At 44.0% G+C, this 14457-nt stretch overlaps 1 protein-coding gene across 1 annotated transcript in view; it reads right to left on the bottom strand.

Moving 5' to 3' along the window:
- The window catches only part of NEURL1 (neuralized E3 ubiquitin protein ligase 1), a 67854-nt gene that overhangs the window by 19697 nt on the left and 33700 nt on the right, over positions 1–14457 (bottom strand). The gene's annotated exons all lie outside the window — the stretch shown is intronic.

Below are 14457 nucleotides of genomic sequence, written 5' to 3' on the forward strand. Positions count from 1 at the left end.
CAGTTTTCTATAAATAACATACAATCATTTATTATCTCCAAGCCAAATAATTAAAAATCAAATCCACGGATATATAACAAAGAAAGATGATTCTTACACGTTCAAATCCACCAGTGGCAACAGAATTGCACCTTATCCTCTTTGTTAGTCTCACCTGCTGTTTCAAGAGCTAACCGTCAATTTATTTGATTCTTTTTCTAAGGAACATAATCACTTGCCTCTAATGCCTCAATTACTTTTATTTAACATATCCTTAGCTACACTGTTGCCATAGAACTTTTTAAAGAGCAATATGCTGAGGAAAAAAACCCACATTATTTAAACAGATTATAAAAGTAAGCTGAGATAATGCAAAGATTTATGCTTATGTCTGACTTTCTGAACTCTGAGAAGCCCATAGCATCAGGAGACTATTCACTGTGAGAAAACTGAGCATGTGGGTAATTCTCCGCAAACATTGTGATAAGCTATGACCCATACTGACTGTTGCTCTGTGGGAACTCTGCCTGAAGACTGTTGTGGCTTCAAGCCTGGGTCCAAATGGTATGAGGTGGGACCACCCCATACAACACAATCCCCCGCAGGTGGCACAGAGCAACACCACCAGACCCCAGCCTGGGACCTGCCGCAAACACAGCACAAGGTGGAACAACAAGAAAAGGCAGAGGAGCAGAGACTCATTCCTAACCCACCTCCTAGCCCCTTGCAGTGGACACCTCTTCCAGCCACGTGTCCTTGGGATTTTCTTTTACAATAACAAAGGAGCAGGACCTCAGGTTATCTGAGGATTCTCCCAGTGGGATGCACCCTCTTCCAGTACACCAGAGTAGTGGCTCTGTACTGGTATACCAAGGAAAAATGCCAGCTACTGAATAACCAACGTCTCCTGCAATATCTGAGGTCTGACTAACAGCTTTTCCTGCCCTCCTCTTCTGGGAGCCCTGACAAGAGCACACACACACACACAGTTTGGCTTCAGTAGAGCTCTTTGCTTTGCTTAAACTGGATTATTCCAGGCTCCTCTTTAAATAAACTGCTATTGCAAGGGAAGCACAGTCTCAAAATAAAAATGGGCTTTGTTTCTCATATTTGATTTTCCCCATACTGATATTTCAGCTTCTCTTCCCAGAAGTTAATTAAAGAAAAGGAGGAATAAATAAAATCAGAAATTACCCCAAGTAATCTAGAAGTGGGTCGCATTAATGCTTTGTAATATATGGGCTAGCATTTGCATTGCAAGTGTTCCTGCTGGATAGCATTAGACTTACTTTACCCTCCTTTGGCTGGAAAACTACATAGGAGAACAAATTAATACTGGCAGCTGACGACGATCCTCTGGTGTAGGTGAATGGGTAGAGACCTTTCGGAATAGGAACAGAAGGTCCTCTCTATTTTATTCCCTGTAACTATGCATGTGCAGCCTGGCTGACAACCATGATGTGTGGGTAGCTTGCAGCCAGGGTTTTGAAACAGCTTGTTTTCCACCAGGATGCTTGCATTTCCCTTTGGCTGCTGGACAAAAATCTCTTTTTCCATCTGAAAAGAGGTTAAGAGTGATGGAGTTCTTCTGCAGACAAGACACATGGCAGTGATAGCAAACCAGGGTTACACATCCAACTGTTTTACTTAAATCCATCGGTAGCTCAGATGTCTAGCCACTTAAAAGCTAAGATGTCTCAAGCATATGCGATTGACTGTGAGAATTACTTCATTAATGCTTGCAAATACCAATTGAAGAAAGGCTTGCAGTTTACTGATATGTGAAGTGAGTTTGTGAAAATTTAGAGGGATGATAAGATATGCTGGCCTGCTCCAGGGCTCTATGTTTTTAAAAATCACAAAATACCCAGCCAAAGAAGAAAAAAAAATACCATTGAATATAAAGTAAAACAAAAGTGGGATTCATCTTTTGGGGTGGTTGGAAGAGATGTGGAATGCCATTTATCCAGAATAACTGATAACAGCCAAGGGCTATGAAAGAACAATTGTGGTGAAATGTGAAACAAATAAGGTGACTTTGAGCAGTTTCTCTCACCAGAGGATGCCCAGGAACTAGTTGTTTTCTTCCACTAAAGCTTCAGTTGTCACTTTTTAAACACAGACCAAGCTGTTCACGCTGGAGTGGTCTGTAACACAGCCTTACTCCTGCAGAACATTTACAACTGACCTTTAATGCCTACAAAGGAGGGACTCTCCACGTAGGAGTGTTTAGGCACATTTATATTTGCAGAGGCAAACGTGGAGCACACACCAAAAAGACAGAATGACTTCATGTGACAAGACTGTAAAATACAAAACGGGTCCAATCGCCCGTTACCGAGGTCATCATCCAGCTTCAGCCTGAAGAATTTAGAAATCATCCCTTCTTATTAAATATTCAAGGTTATACAATTTCCTGTACAAGGCAGTTGGCAGTGTTTCTTTGGGAAAAGTCAACTGGTAAGAGACCTCCTTGGGTAAGAATAGATGGACTTGTGAGTGAAGACCACAGCTCTCACTGAGCCACCAGAGGAAGCTTTAACCCAGATGGTTGGGGTACCACCAGCAAGCTGGCCATGACCACGGCAGCTTGATGGAGGCTGGCTGCCCAAGTAACTTTCCAGAGAGGTTTTGCTGAACTCTGCATCACTGCAGTTATGATGTTAATGCTGGATTTAGAGACTTAAAAGTTTCTGGTAGCAATATAGACATAGCCAAAGTGGAAAGGATTTCTACTAAATACAGATTTTCTGCTCCTCAGCTGGAGAATCTGAGACACTGAATTTTTGTAAAGGATACCTAACTTCACAAATCCCTTTATATCTTTTTTCTGGCTTTGTTTAAAAAAAAAAGTAAGCGGGACTAATTCATTTAGCAAAGTAGAAACGAAGGGCACTTGAACAGTTCAGCTATCTTCTGTTTTCTCCTGTTCTTTAGTGGGGTTTATCCACAAAATTTAGATCCTCAGCAGCTGATTCCTTACACAGAAAATTAACTTGAAGTATCTTCCTCGGACCAGAGGCTTCAAAGCTCTCCATTTTCCTGCTCAGAGGGCATGGAAGAGCCTCCCGCTTCATGCAGGCTCAATGCGTCTGCAGTAACACTTTAAAACAGCATTTACAAGGAGCTGGTGAGCAGCCAGATAAAGCTGTGATCACTGCATCCAGATCAGAAATATTTCACTACCACCTTTTTTTTGAACCACTGCCAAATGTTGTCTTCTTAAATCATCTATTTCCTTAAACATGTAGAATATGTGTAATGCATATTTATTATAGATATCACATACATGTGCATTTAATATAGCTACATGCACATCCAAACACAAATGCATTTCTAACCACCAGCATACACAGATCATCTCAGCCCCACACAAACCCGAGGGGATGTGTTGCTGTCAAGACTGTCAAATCATTATTTCCTTCCTCTTTTTCTTTTTCAGTACTGTCTGTTAGTGCCTGAAGGCTTGACTTTCCAAGGTCACGAGCAGCCAGTACTCACACACCTGTAAAGGATCTGAGAAAGCAGAGCAAACTCAGCATGCATGCACACACATGCTGGAAACTTGCAGAGTCCAGTATTTAACTGCAAGCTCTATGGACACAGATCTCCTCCTCTTGATGAGTTTTCTGAGATTGGTGCAATCCTATGGCCTCACATGAACTGTATTTCTTCAGAGTATGAAGGCTGCAACCACTCTCCAGAATGAGCTATGGAAGATGTAGTATAAATAAACCAATCTTGAGAATTACTACAACAAAAAATAACTTAAAATTTGGGGAATCAGATTGATAGCCTAAGAACCTATCCCATTTCTAATGATCTTCCCTCCCAGGAGAGAGAAATGCTGAGAAGACAAGGAACAACCTAGTGATTCCTTGCATCTGGAGAACATTTCTATCCTCAGCTACTAAGCAAAGAGTAAAAAACTGGTAAGGTCAGAACTTTGCTGGCATGCTCCCTCCCTTCCCATGCAAAGCCTCGTGTTTTTCCTTGCTTCTGTTCCTTGCTTTACTTCTTCACAAGTGCATTTTTCTTCTCTTAATCCCTCACTTCACTGGGTAATAGTATTTTTAGTGAGTACTGCTGCTCATTGTATAATTCCCGCAACTAAGGAACCTCAGAGGTGCTAAGCTACCAAAAGACATACTGAAGACAGCGGCCCCTACAAGAATATTCTATGTAAATTACAGCTGCAAAAAGATGTATACTGTCTTATTTCCACCATGCTGCAGGGGCTCCATTCCTACTCAGGAACGCAGACGAAGGCTCCTTTTCCCACCACCAGTGCTACCTGTCACAAGGGGTTATGCAGGGAGGACAGCTGGCCTTCCAACACCTGGAATCTTGCACTATCTCCTCCATTGTCTACAGTAGACTTATGCAGCTAACAGTCCATTTGGCAAGACTTTGACATTGCAGGGAGACGTGTTTGAAATATGAGGCAGATGTACCACGCCGTAAAAAAACATCACACTCAAAAGGCAACTGGGAAAAGCAACCAGTCATAAGACAAGAAATAAACCTGTGCTTCTGGAAACCTTCTGTCACTCACAGCCTCGTACTCCCCATCGTGCGAGTGCAGGTATTAATCCCAGCTCAGCTGCCAGCCTTGTGAACTCTGTCCGTGTCATGCTGTGGCAATCTTTGCTCCCTTGCTGACTCAGTCCTAGCGAGCTGATGCATACTGCCGGGGAACTGCCACACTTCAGCACAGAAGTAGCCAGACCAATTTCTATATGTTGTTTATAGCTCAATTTATTATGTACTTTAAGGTGACTGAGGATTGAAAATTCAATTTATATTCTCATTTATCCCTCCTAAAATAAGGATGAATATCACTGTGACTGGGGGCAAGGAGTGATACCTATTCCCAAACCCTTTGGTTACCAGCTTGCCTGATGTGTGTGTGGCACCCAGTCCACAGAATCACCTCCACTGGAAAGAAGAGCAGCTGTGACTAGGACTGGGAAGAGAAGGACTGCTGTGTGGCCTTGGGTTCAAAATCCTCCCAAATTAAAGGGCAACTGGAAGCAGATCTTCATGCACCTGCTGTACTCATGGTGTTAAAGATGTCCTCACCACCGTGGGATGCTCTGCTCTAGGCTGTCTCAGTCTCTGCCCCATGTATCTTAAATGTTTTATTGTATCAGGAGGAGCTAAGCAAACAGGAGAGTGAAAATCACCCTTACTTAAAATAAACACAAGAGAAAAATTGAGAAGTGAAGAAAGCCCAGGCCACGCTCGCAGTCATTAAGAGGCAAAGCTCCACTCACAGAGCATGTCCAAAGTGCTCTTGCCTGCTGGCGATGTGTCTGAGCAGACACTTGTAAAACTATTTGTTTTTCTGCAAACTTGTACTCTCCATGTGAGGTCTGGAGAGGAGGCTGGGCTCTGCCACACTCAGTGTAATGCTGCAGAGACCCACGCTCCCGGACGGATGCTTCTGCTCTGATGCTGCACACAGGACTCCCCCTCCCCTCCCTGCTTGTTACTGTTAAATCTTGAATTTATATGATCTGGGACCACTCCATTGCGTTTATTTCTCATAAACCATCAGGCGCCAGAATGCAGCTTCTCAGATCATACAACGACGCCACTTTCAGGACATTATTGCAGCATGTGGGAGGCAAATGTTTAAAATCCCTCAAAGGAATGATTCAGACTAAAAACCTCCTTTGCTATATACTTAGGAATTCACTTCTACAAAGTACATTTCCCTTTATGAACAACCGAGAAATCAAACTGCCTGAGTTATTGCCTCAGATCAACCATTCCTTCTCCTTGAAAACACCCACATCAAATCAAAGACATCAGTTAAGTAAATACCTACTTATACAATACCTGCATATGTGGATGTCTCTATTTCATTGACAGTATAAATAGCCCATTTCAAATAAAGCTGCTTCCTTCTGCTCTCACTGCTCTGGCTCCTCTCTTTTTGCACACACTTACAGGAATATATGCAAAACTATAGCCAACAGACAATGTCACTTGTACCAGCTATATACATAAGATGCCCAGGCTGCTGTTTAAGAGACAGTAAAATCTACTCTGAGGCAAACAGCATCTGAGATCAGGACACAGCTGCTGGGGTCTGCAGCAGAAGACACTCCTCACCATGTAAACAGAAACGATATATAAATGGTGAGTGGGAGGCAGGAAGAATTAATGTTCTTATTTTATAGACTGGAGACCGTGGGATGGAGTAAGCTGTCCAAGGGGATAGATGACGACTCTGGTAGAGCTCTTAAGTGAAACCTCTTGGGGTTTAGCCCAGTGCACAACAAAACCACTCCGTATTCCACAGTCCACCCTCTCATTTCCTAACTCTCCATTCAATGCCTTATTATCTACCTGCTGCTCCTCTGCTTCCATGTGCAGATTGCTCCTCTTACCTCAAAACTCAACCTACTTGGGACTCCTCATCCATTATGGGATCTCAATGGTCAGTATGGAAACCACTGTTTAAGAATTCCTCCTTCACCAACACACCGGCTTGGTATCACCACACAGTCAATGGAGGGCAAACATACATTTCATGTGCATTCACATCATTAAAGCATGAGTTAATGGCTACATGCAAATTTTAGCTTCCGGCTCCTTGCAACCTGGAAGGCAAGCTAACTGATATTTCATAACAGCCATTTTCATTGCAGGACTGGCACATATTTAAATCAACTGAGTGCATTTGTTTGCCTGTGACCAACACAGTCCAAAGTAGCTTTCTGACAAGATACTCAGGTGTTTTTCCAATATTGCTGAGAGCACTTGAGAGAATTTCTGCTATAACCAAGAAGCAGAAGTCAAAGTCCAAGCCAAGGGTTTCAAAGAGCCCAAAGCTGGAGTTCGTCTGTGGGAGAAAGCATTCGTGTTTACACTAAAAATTGTCTACCAGATTTTAAAGCTGGGTTACAAAAGAAGACAGACCATTGACTCTGTGGAACCAATTGCAAGGCTACAAACATCTGCCACTTAAACAGAAATTAGTGGAAATCAATAGTGCGTAACGAGCACCTCACTGGACTCGTCTTTGCTTTGTGTTTGCATTTGCTTGGATAAAAATCAGCATTTCTTTCCAGTCATTTTGGGAGGGATTGAGCATGAAAGCTATTTGGTTTGCATGATTCAGTTTTGGAGAGGTAATAAAAAATGAGAAGGAAAAGAATAGACTTAGCCTTTTAGTTGTTATCAACTGCTAGGTGTTTTGATAAATTTACTGTGCAAATCTGATGGCTTCCTGTGGCCATTTAGCACCAAATCCTGCTTTGAGGCAATGGTGCCTTTGTACCATTAGGCACAGAGCAGCTGGCGTCCTGCCAGGTTAATCTCAGGAAACCCTTAGGATCTGTTCAGAATACTTTTTTAAGGACATAAATATCCTCTTGGCTTGGCTTACTGGGATTATCAGGGATTTCTTGTCATGGATTGTCAATGCTGTATCAATAGTACAGATAAAATATCAGAGCAAACCAAAACAGAAACAAACAAATAAACAAAAATCCAGATTCTAGAAGAATGTGAGCTCATGTACTGCCAACCTCCAAGTTGAAATATTCAGAAAGAAAAAATACAAACCCCTGAGCTTTAGGGAATTGCAGCTGTTTTTAAGCCAGAGTGAACAACTGCGGTTTCCAGGCCAGCTTAGTAATTGAATTGATCATCTGCATATTCTTTAATAAAATCTAAGGAATGAAAGCATACAATCTCATACACGAATAAGACTACAGCTGAAGGTACGAAGGTTGAGTACTGACTGATAAATTGTAGTTTGGGGACATGTGCTATCTAATAAAGTGCTCTGAACCAGTCTGGTTCATAACAAACATTCATACAATTCTGCCTAACATCTGTAAGCATGTCAAATTGATTTGCACATACGAAACGGCACAAAGAGCATAACTAGCCTCATAAAATTGAAATAAATTACTGTTTTCCTTAGCAAACATGAATGTTCTGAGAGAGTCTAACAGTAGGTTATGAAGAACAAACTTCCATATGCGTGTTACAGTTGTGGATTTGTTTTCCACAAAAGCTGATGCTCAGAAAGAGTCTGCAGGGTGCTGGCAACATCTGTGTTACAAACAACATATTTTGGGTTTTGTTCAGAATGGCTTTTCATTCAGGGTAAACTCATCCTCCCCAGCCAGCAGTCCTGAAGACTGGCAAATGTCCTTCAGGTTGAAGATGTGCTTAACCACTGCCACAGCCACCTCTGGATGTTGGCACCCCCTTGTCTGATTCCCTTTATTATGTTCATGGGTTTCCACTTGATGTTTTCTAACTCCCCATGAAGTCAGAGAAATACAGTTTGAGCAGAAATCATGTACCTTGGATTTTGTGGAGATCACCTAATCCCTGTTATTCACTCCTTAATCTCTCTCCCACTCATGCACATGAAGTCTCTGAACTTTACTCCCACCCTGTTGCAATAATTTCCACCTCCATTGCCCCAGGCCTCCTAGACTATCCTCCTATCAGCTATTATTATCCCTCTTGAAAATCACAGCAAAACAATCATCACTTTTAGGACCACACTGACATTATTTTAATCTCAGTCCTGCCTCTCTCTGTAGGGTGCCCCACCTTTTCTTTCCACTTCCTCTTATTCTTTCTACAGCTGGCAAGTCTTTTCTTACTTGTTTTAATTACCTGTGCAAGACCTAATTCTCCCTGGAAACTGTCAATTGTCACTTTACCTGATGCTTTCTGATCTTTAAGAGATGTAAATTTCTCTGTAGAAAAGTTCTTTTTTTTTTCCTTCTTCATGGGAAATTAAGGCAATAATTGCAATTCCTGGTTGCCTAATAACTTTATAGAGCCCTCTTCTCATACCCAGTGACTCCATTGCTTACTCCTGGCAGTGTCATCCCTTTTACCCTCCCTTCCTCCTAGAAATTTTGACCGTCTTATCTCACCTATTCAGGTAAGACAGTAGTTCACCATTGCATGCAGTGCTAACCCCACAACCTTACCTTCACGCACTGTGTTGGAGATTGCTATGGGCCCTCCAACAACTCTATTTCCAATCCTCCTTACATTACTGTGCGAATGTTTCCATAGCATCTCAGTGCTCACAGCCAATTCCAAAGCTACATCAGACACATCCTTTCATCCCCTGAATCATCTGACAGCAATTTTCTTCAAAAGAAGTACTTTTTTCCTCCTTCCCATCCATCATCCTCCCTCCTGTGGTATTTATGTATCCTGCATTTATCCTTTTTCACCTGCTTTCATTTACTGCTGTGTCTTCATGCAGGCGTGGAGATGACGACTCCTTCTCCAACTTCTCCCCATATTTCCCCTTGAAACGCTCTGCCGTCACTGACAGTTCTACAGCTAGCTGCTCAGGGACAATTCAACCCAACAACAAGGTCTCCCCAAGGTCCAGCATCTTACCCAGCACCATTGCTTATTGAACTGAACTAACGCCATTGGGTCTTCCCCCTTTTCCTTAGGAAAGCAAGAAAAACTGCTGGCGATCACCTTCCTGGGCTCGCTGCAGTCCTGTTTGGTTTGGCAGAGCTGCCCAAAGGCACTGCTAAATGATAAATTGCCTGGACACCACAAGGATTTTGGTGCCCCACAGCTACCTCACTAACCAGAGCTAAGAGCACAACATTTTCTGTGAAAACACAACCTGTGAAGGACGGTGAAAATATGTAATATTTCAGTCAACTGCCTGAAGAAAAAATAAAAAAAATTTGAAAGATACAGTATTTCAGGCTAACCTGAAACAAAGTGCTCAGTTTATCTTACTTCCTTTTATAAAAGCAAAAGAATACTGGACCAAGAGCTTCTCCAGTTGATTTCTGGAGCTGGTTTGGAAATCACTGTTGCCATTTTAAAGATTAAAATGTTATTGCAAGACTCAGTATTGAAACGTATCATTTTGAAAATAGTGAAAGAAAACCGCTAGAATTTACCAAAAGTGTTTCCATTTTTCAGCCACGACTAATTAAGTTTACAGATTGTCTCTGCTTCTCCAAGATGGTTCCTCACCTAAAGATCCAACAACTATACTTCTGAAAGAATGCACATAATACTATTTGTCCAGAATATTTTAATTCCTTTTAATATCTCTTTCTTGGAGAATTTCCACACCAGAATCCAGCATGAAGAAGCTCTCAAAAAATTTCTGACTTACTTTCCACATGTACAAAATGACAGTGCAGCCATTACACTCCATCCACCCCACTCCCGTTCCAGAGGTGGTGCAGACTGCAAGATGTGCTCTCCCCGTTATGCATGGAAACAGTAAATCAAGGCTTTGTTTGATGAACTTGTTTTAAAATAGCACAATTATTGCAGTCTGCACCAATTCAGAAGAGTTCAGCACATGTTTAGGTCTGTTCTGTTTCATGACACCACTTAAACATCCACTTCACCTAAACAAGTATTTATATCCCACTGAAGGCAACAGGGCGCACACATGAGCATATCAGTAGTCCCAAATTGGGGACACAGGATAAGGTTTAAAAACCACATTCCATGTCAAAAAAAAAAGAGTTCTTATGCTAAACTTCACTTTCCATCATTGTCCCATTGCATCATGCCACTGGAGTGAACAGCAAAGGAGATTTCCTGAAACAGTAACCCTAAATCAGTCAGTCTAGCTGTCATGGCTGGACAAAATTAGGGAGGAATCAAAGACAGAGTCAATGCCCACTTCTGCTAAGGTATGCAACTGAAAAGTTCATCTCTTCAATAAATTGTTCATATATTCTGTCACGGCAAATGCCCATTAGTCTTGTGATTTAGAATCATAGAATGGTTTGGGTTGGAAGGGACCGTAAAGATCACCTAGTTCCAAGCCCCTTGCCATGGGCAGGGACATCTTCCACTTAGACCAGGTTGCTCAAAGCCCCATCCAACCTGGCCTTGAACACTTCCAGGGATGGGCCAGCCACAACTTCTCTGGGCAACCTGTTCCAGTGTCTCACCACCCTTGCAGTAAAGACTTTTTTCCTAATATCTAACCTAAGTCTACCCTCTTTCAGTTTAAAACCATTACCCTTCATCCTATCACTACAGTCCCTGTTAAAGAGTCTCTCCCCATCTTTCCTGTAGGCCTCCTTTAATTACTGGAAGGCCACAATACTGTCTCCTCTGAGCCTTCTCTTCTCCAGGCTGAAAAACCCCAGCTCTCTCAGCCTGTCCTTATCATAGGGGAGGTGCTCCAACCCTCTGATCATCTTCGTGGCCTTCCTCTGGACCCGCTCCAACAGGTCCATGCCCTTCTTACGTTGGGGGCCCCAGAACTGAACACAGCGCTCCAGGTAAGGTCTCACAAGAGCAGAGTAGAGGGGCAGAATCACCTCCCTCGACCTGCTGGCCACACTTCTTTTGATGCAGCCCAGAATGCGATCGGCTTTCTGGGCTGTGAAGGCACATTGCTGGCTCATATTCAGTTTTTCACCCACTAATATGCCCAAGCCCATCTCCACGGGGCTGCTCTCATCATCGCCCAGCCTGTATTTGTGCTTAGGACTGCCCTGACCCACATGCAGGACCTTGCCCTTGGCCTTGTTGAACTTCATGAGGTTCACACGGGCCCACCTCTCAAGCCTGTCAAGGTCCCTCTGGATGGCATCCCTTCCCTCCAGCACGTCGACCGCGCCACACAGCTCGGTGACATCAGCAAATTTGCTGAGGGTGCACTCAGTCCCACTGTCCATGTCACTGACAAAGATGTTAAACAGCTTCAAACATTTTTTTTATGTTAAACATAATTTCTTTACAAATTATTTTGATACCCTGAACTAAAGGAACTAAAGAGCTGAATCTTGTTACCAGAGCTTCAGCTAACTCCTTAACAAGCAAAAAGACAAATTCCGCTCTCACTTACCCCAAGGGAAAGCTTCAACACCTTGGCTATCAGTAAAGCTAATTTAAATGCACAGATCATAGGATGTGGCCTCGAAAGGTTTAGACAGAAAGACAGGAGGCTTTTCTGAAGCTGCATATTGAAAGTATAAACAAGAATCAGCCAGAGGGCCACAGTCTGGCTGCCAGTCAGGGCAGCGTAACCTTGCTGATTCAGGATTCACATGGAAAGCAAGGTCCGGCGTATGCTGCCAGATGCTAAATGCAGCTGCAGCCCCAGTAGCCAAACCTTCCTCAGCCCCCTGAGGAAGGGGACCTGAGGCTGCGGTTCCCAAAGGTTCCTGCTCTCCCCACATCCCATCTTCCCACAGGACTGCTTTTCTTCCCCTTCCTCCTCTTCTTTCTCCCTTTCTCACCTGATAAGCATGAGCAAGCTTGGTCCTGCTGGGATCCTGGGGATGATATGGAGGATGGTCTTTCAGGGTAACTGGATCCTAAAACTGGGACACAGGCCCTGTGGTGGACAAAGCTGGACTGTCTGATGGGAGTCAGGCACTGACCATCTCACAGCTTCCCAGCAAAAACAGTGCACCGGTGAAGTGCCAGCTATAAGCACAGCACTGGAGAGATGCCGGACTTTGCAGCTGGTTTGTGCTATTACTGGTCCCTGAGCCCTTTCAAGGAGGGGTCGGGAGGTGGGTAACACACAGGCACCTAAAACACAGTGAGTTTTTTGGCTATCTTCACTTTATGCAGGGTGATTTTCCTTTTCTTCTTTGACCTCTCATTAAACTCCCATGACAGATGTCTGCCATTTCTCAGCAGCTTCCTTTTGGCACATGATGCCCTGTTGTACTGTCAATGCATTTTCACTAGGATTTAACATTTCAGCTTATGCCGAAGGTTGCTCTCTCTGACTGACACATGATCTAAACCTCTTCCTTCCCCGCTGGTAATGTCTTGAGTTTGCACCAGTTTGGCTAGGAATGGGTACCAGTGTTTATTCATCCACTTGTCCAGTTTCAATCTGTTAAACTCCCATGCCTTTATTTTTACCCTCTATTTCCCTGAGCCCTTGATGCTATACTTCTCTGGTTTGGGAAAGAGCTAAGCGACCCTCTACTCTTTGATGGTTTGTCAAGGGTAAAGTTAGCTCCAGAGTGCCGTGAACAAGCTTAGTTTTGGAGATTAGACTGAACCAGGTATAATGAGCAACAAAAAGAGCCAATACAGCAACATTGTAGGCAAGACCCTTGCTGATCTCTATATGCGCTAGAAAGATGGTAACCAATATAGCAGTGACTCTCCTAAACTCAAGGATTTCTCATCCCATTAATAGACTCATTTCTATTCATCTTCTGGCTCCTTCAGCATCAGTTTAAAGCAATATTTGGTGAGAATGTTATTGTGAACCTTTCTGCACATACTCTGAACTACTGTAAGGAACTATCAAACCCTTGTTGCAAAATAATAAAAATTACTGGGCTTACATCAACCAAAATGTTACCACCAGCACCAGTGATGTATTGCTCAGTCTGAGGAATCTGGGACCAATCCCACGTCTGTCTAGGACCTGGTTATCAGAGAAAAATGGTCCCTCTCTCCACTGTGCTCAGTACAGTCCCACTGTTCCTGGTACTATAGCAGCTTTGACTTTAAAAATGCATGCTTTATTTTTTTATTTACAACTGGGAAAATATTCTTTGTTTCCAAGCACAGATGTAGTCTAGTCATCAGAGGAAAAGCCTGGATAATTCACATTAGCATTCATTTGGTACTGGGAAGGTGCATAGCTAAAAAACCATGCATTTCTGTAAGCTAGACGAGAATAAAAAGCAGATGATGTGCTCAAGTTATCCTAATATTTAAAACAGAGGAGAAAGGGTTACTACTGGCTGTATTTTTGTTCTGTAACTCTTTTTCATATCAAAGTAAGCAAGGGGGGGGGGGGGAGAAAAAAATCCAAAAGAGGCGCGTAGATGACTTATGCTCAGGAGGAAGCCAGTGGATACGTGCAGAAAGGGCCCCACGGAGCTGTACATGCTCTGCTCCAGCCCGGCTGAAGCCGCGTTACCAGCCCCTTTCGTTCTGCATCCACAGGAGACACAAAGCACCCGGACAGCTGGTGCCATAGCCGCCCCTTCGTGTCCCAGGGTCAGGTTTCCCTCTGCACAGAAATATTATTTATAAGGAGGCTTAGGTGCGCCTTGCGCCCGGCAGGTAAAAACGGCGAGTCCCATCCCAGCGGAGCTTATGGCCCGAATTAGACATAACACAGCGAGAGGGTACGATGAACACAGGGAAGAGGGTCACGGCGAGATGGTGCGATGCCGCGTATGTGCCCTGTCCGCTCTTTTATTCTTCCCGTTAAACACCGTAAGGGCTCCGCATCCCCGCGCACGTTCGCAAGCGTCCTGCTGGTGTGTTACGCCGCAGCCACTCGGTGCTGACAGCGCCTCGGCTGGGACGGGCTCCACGGCCTCTCCAGGCAAAGCTGAGCCCGTCGCGCCGCAGCTACAGGGCCCTGCCGCGGAGCTGCCAGGCCCACGACGCGCCCCGGCCAAGCGGCGCTCCCTCCACTAGGTCGCAGTGGTGCGCAGCCACCGCCTCGCCTCCCCCCGGCCCGCCGTGCCGTCCGGCGGGGGGGGGGGG

Source organism: Haliaeetus leucocephalus, unplaced genomic scaffold (genome assembly GCF_000737465.1).
Source record: "Haliaeetus leucocephalus isolate CR32 unplaced genomic scaffold, Haliaeetus_leucocephalus-4.0 Scaffold184, whole genome shotgun sequence".
Classification (NCBI taxonomy): Eukaryota; Metazoa; Chordata; class Aves; order Accipitriformes; family Accipitridae; genus Haliaeetus; species Haliaeetus leucocephalus.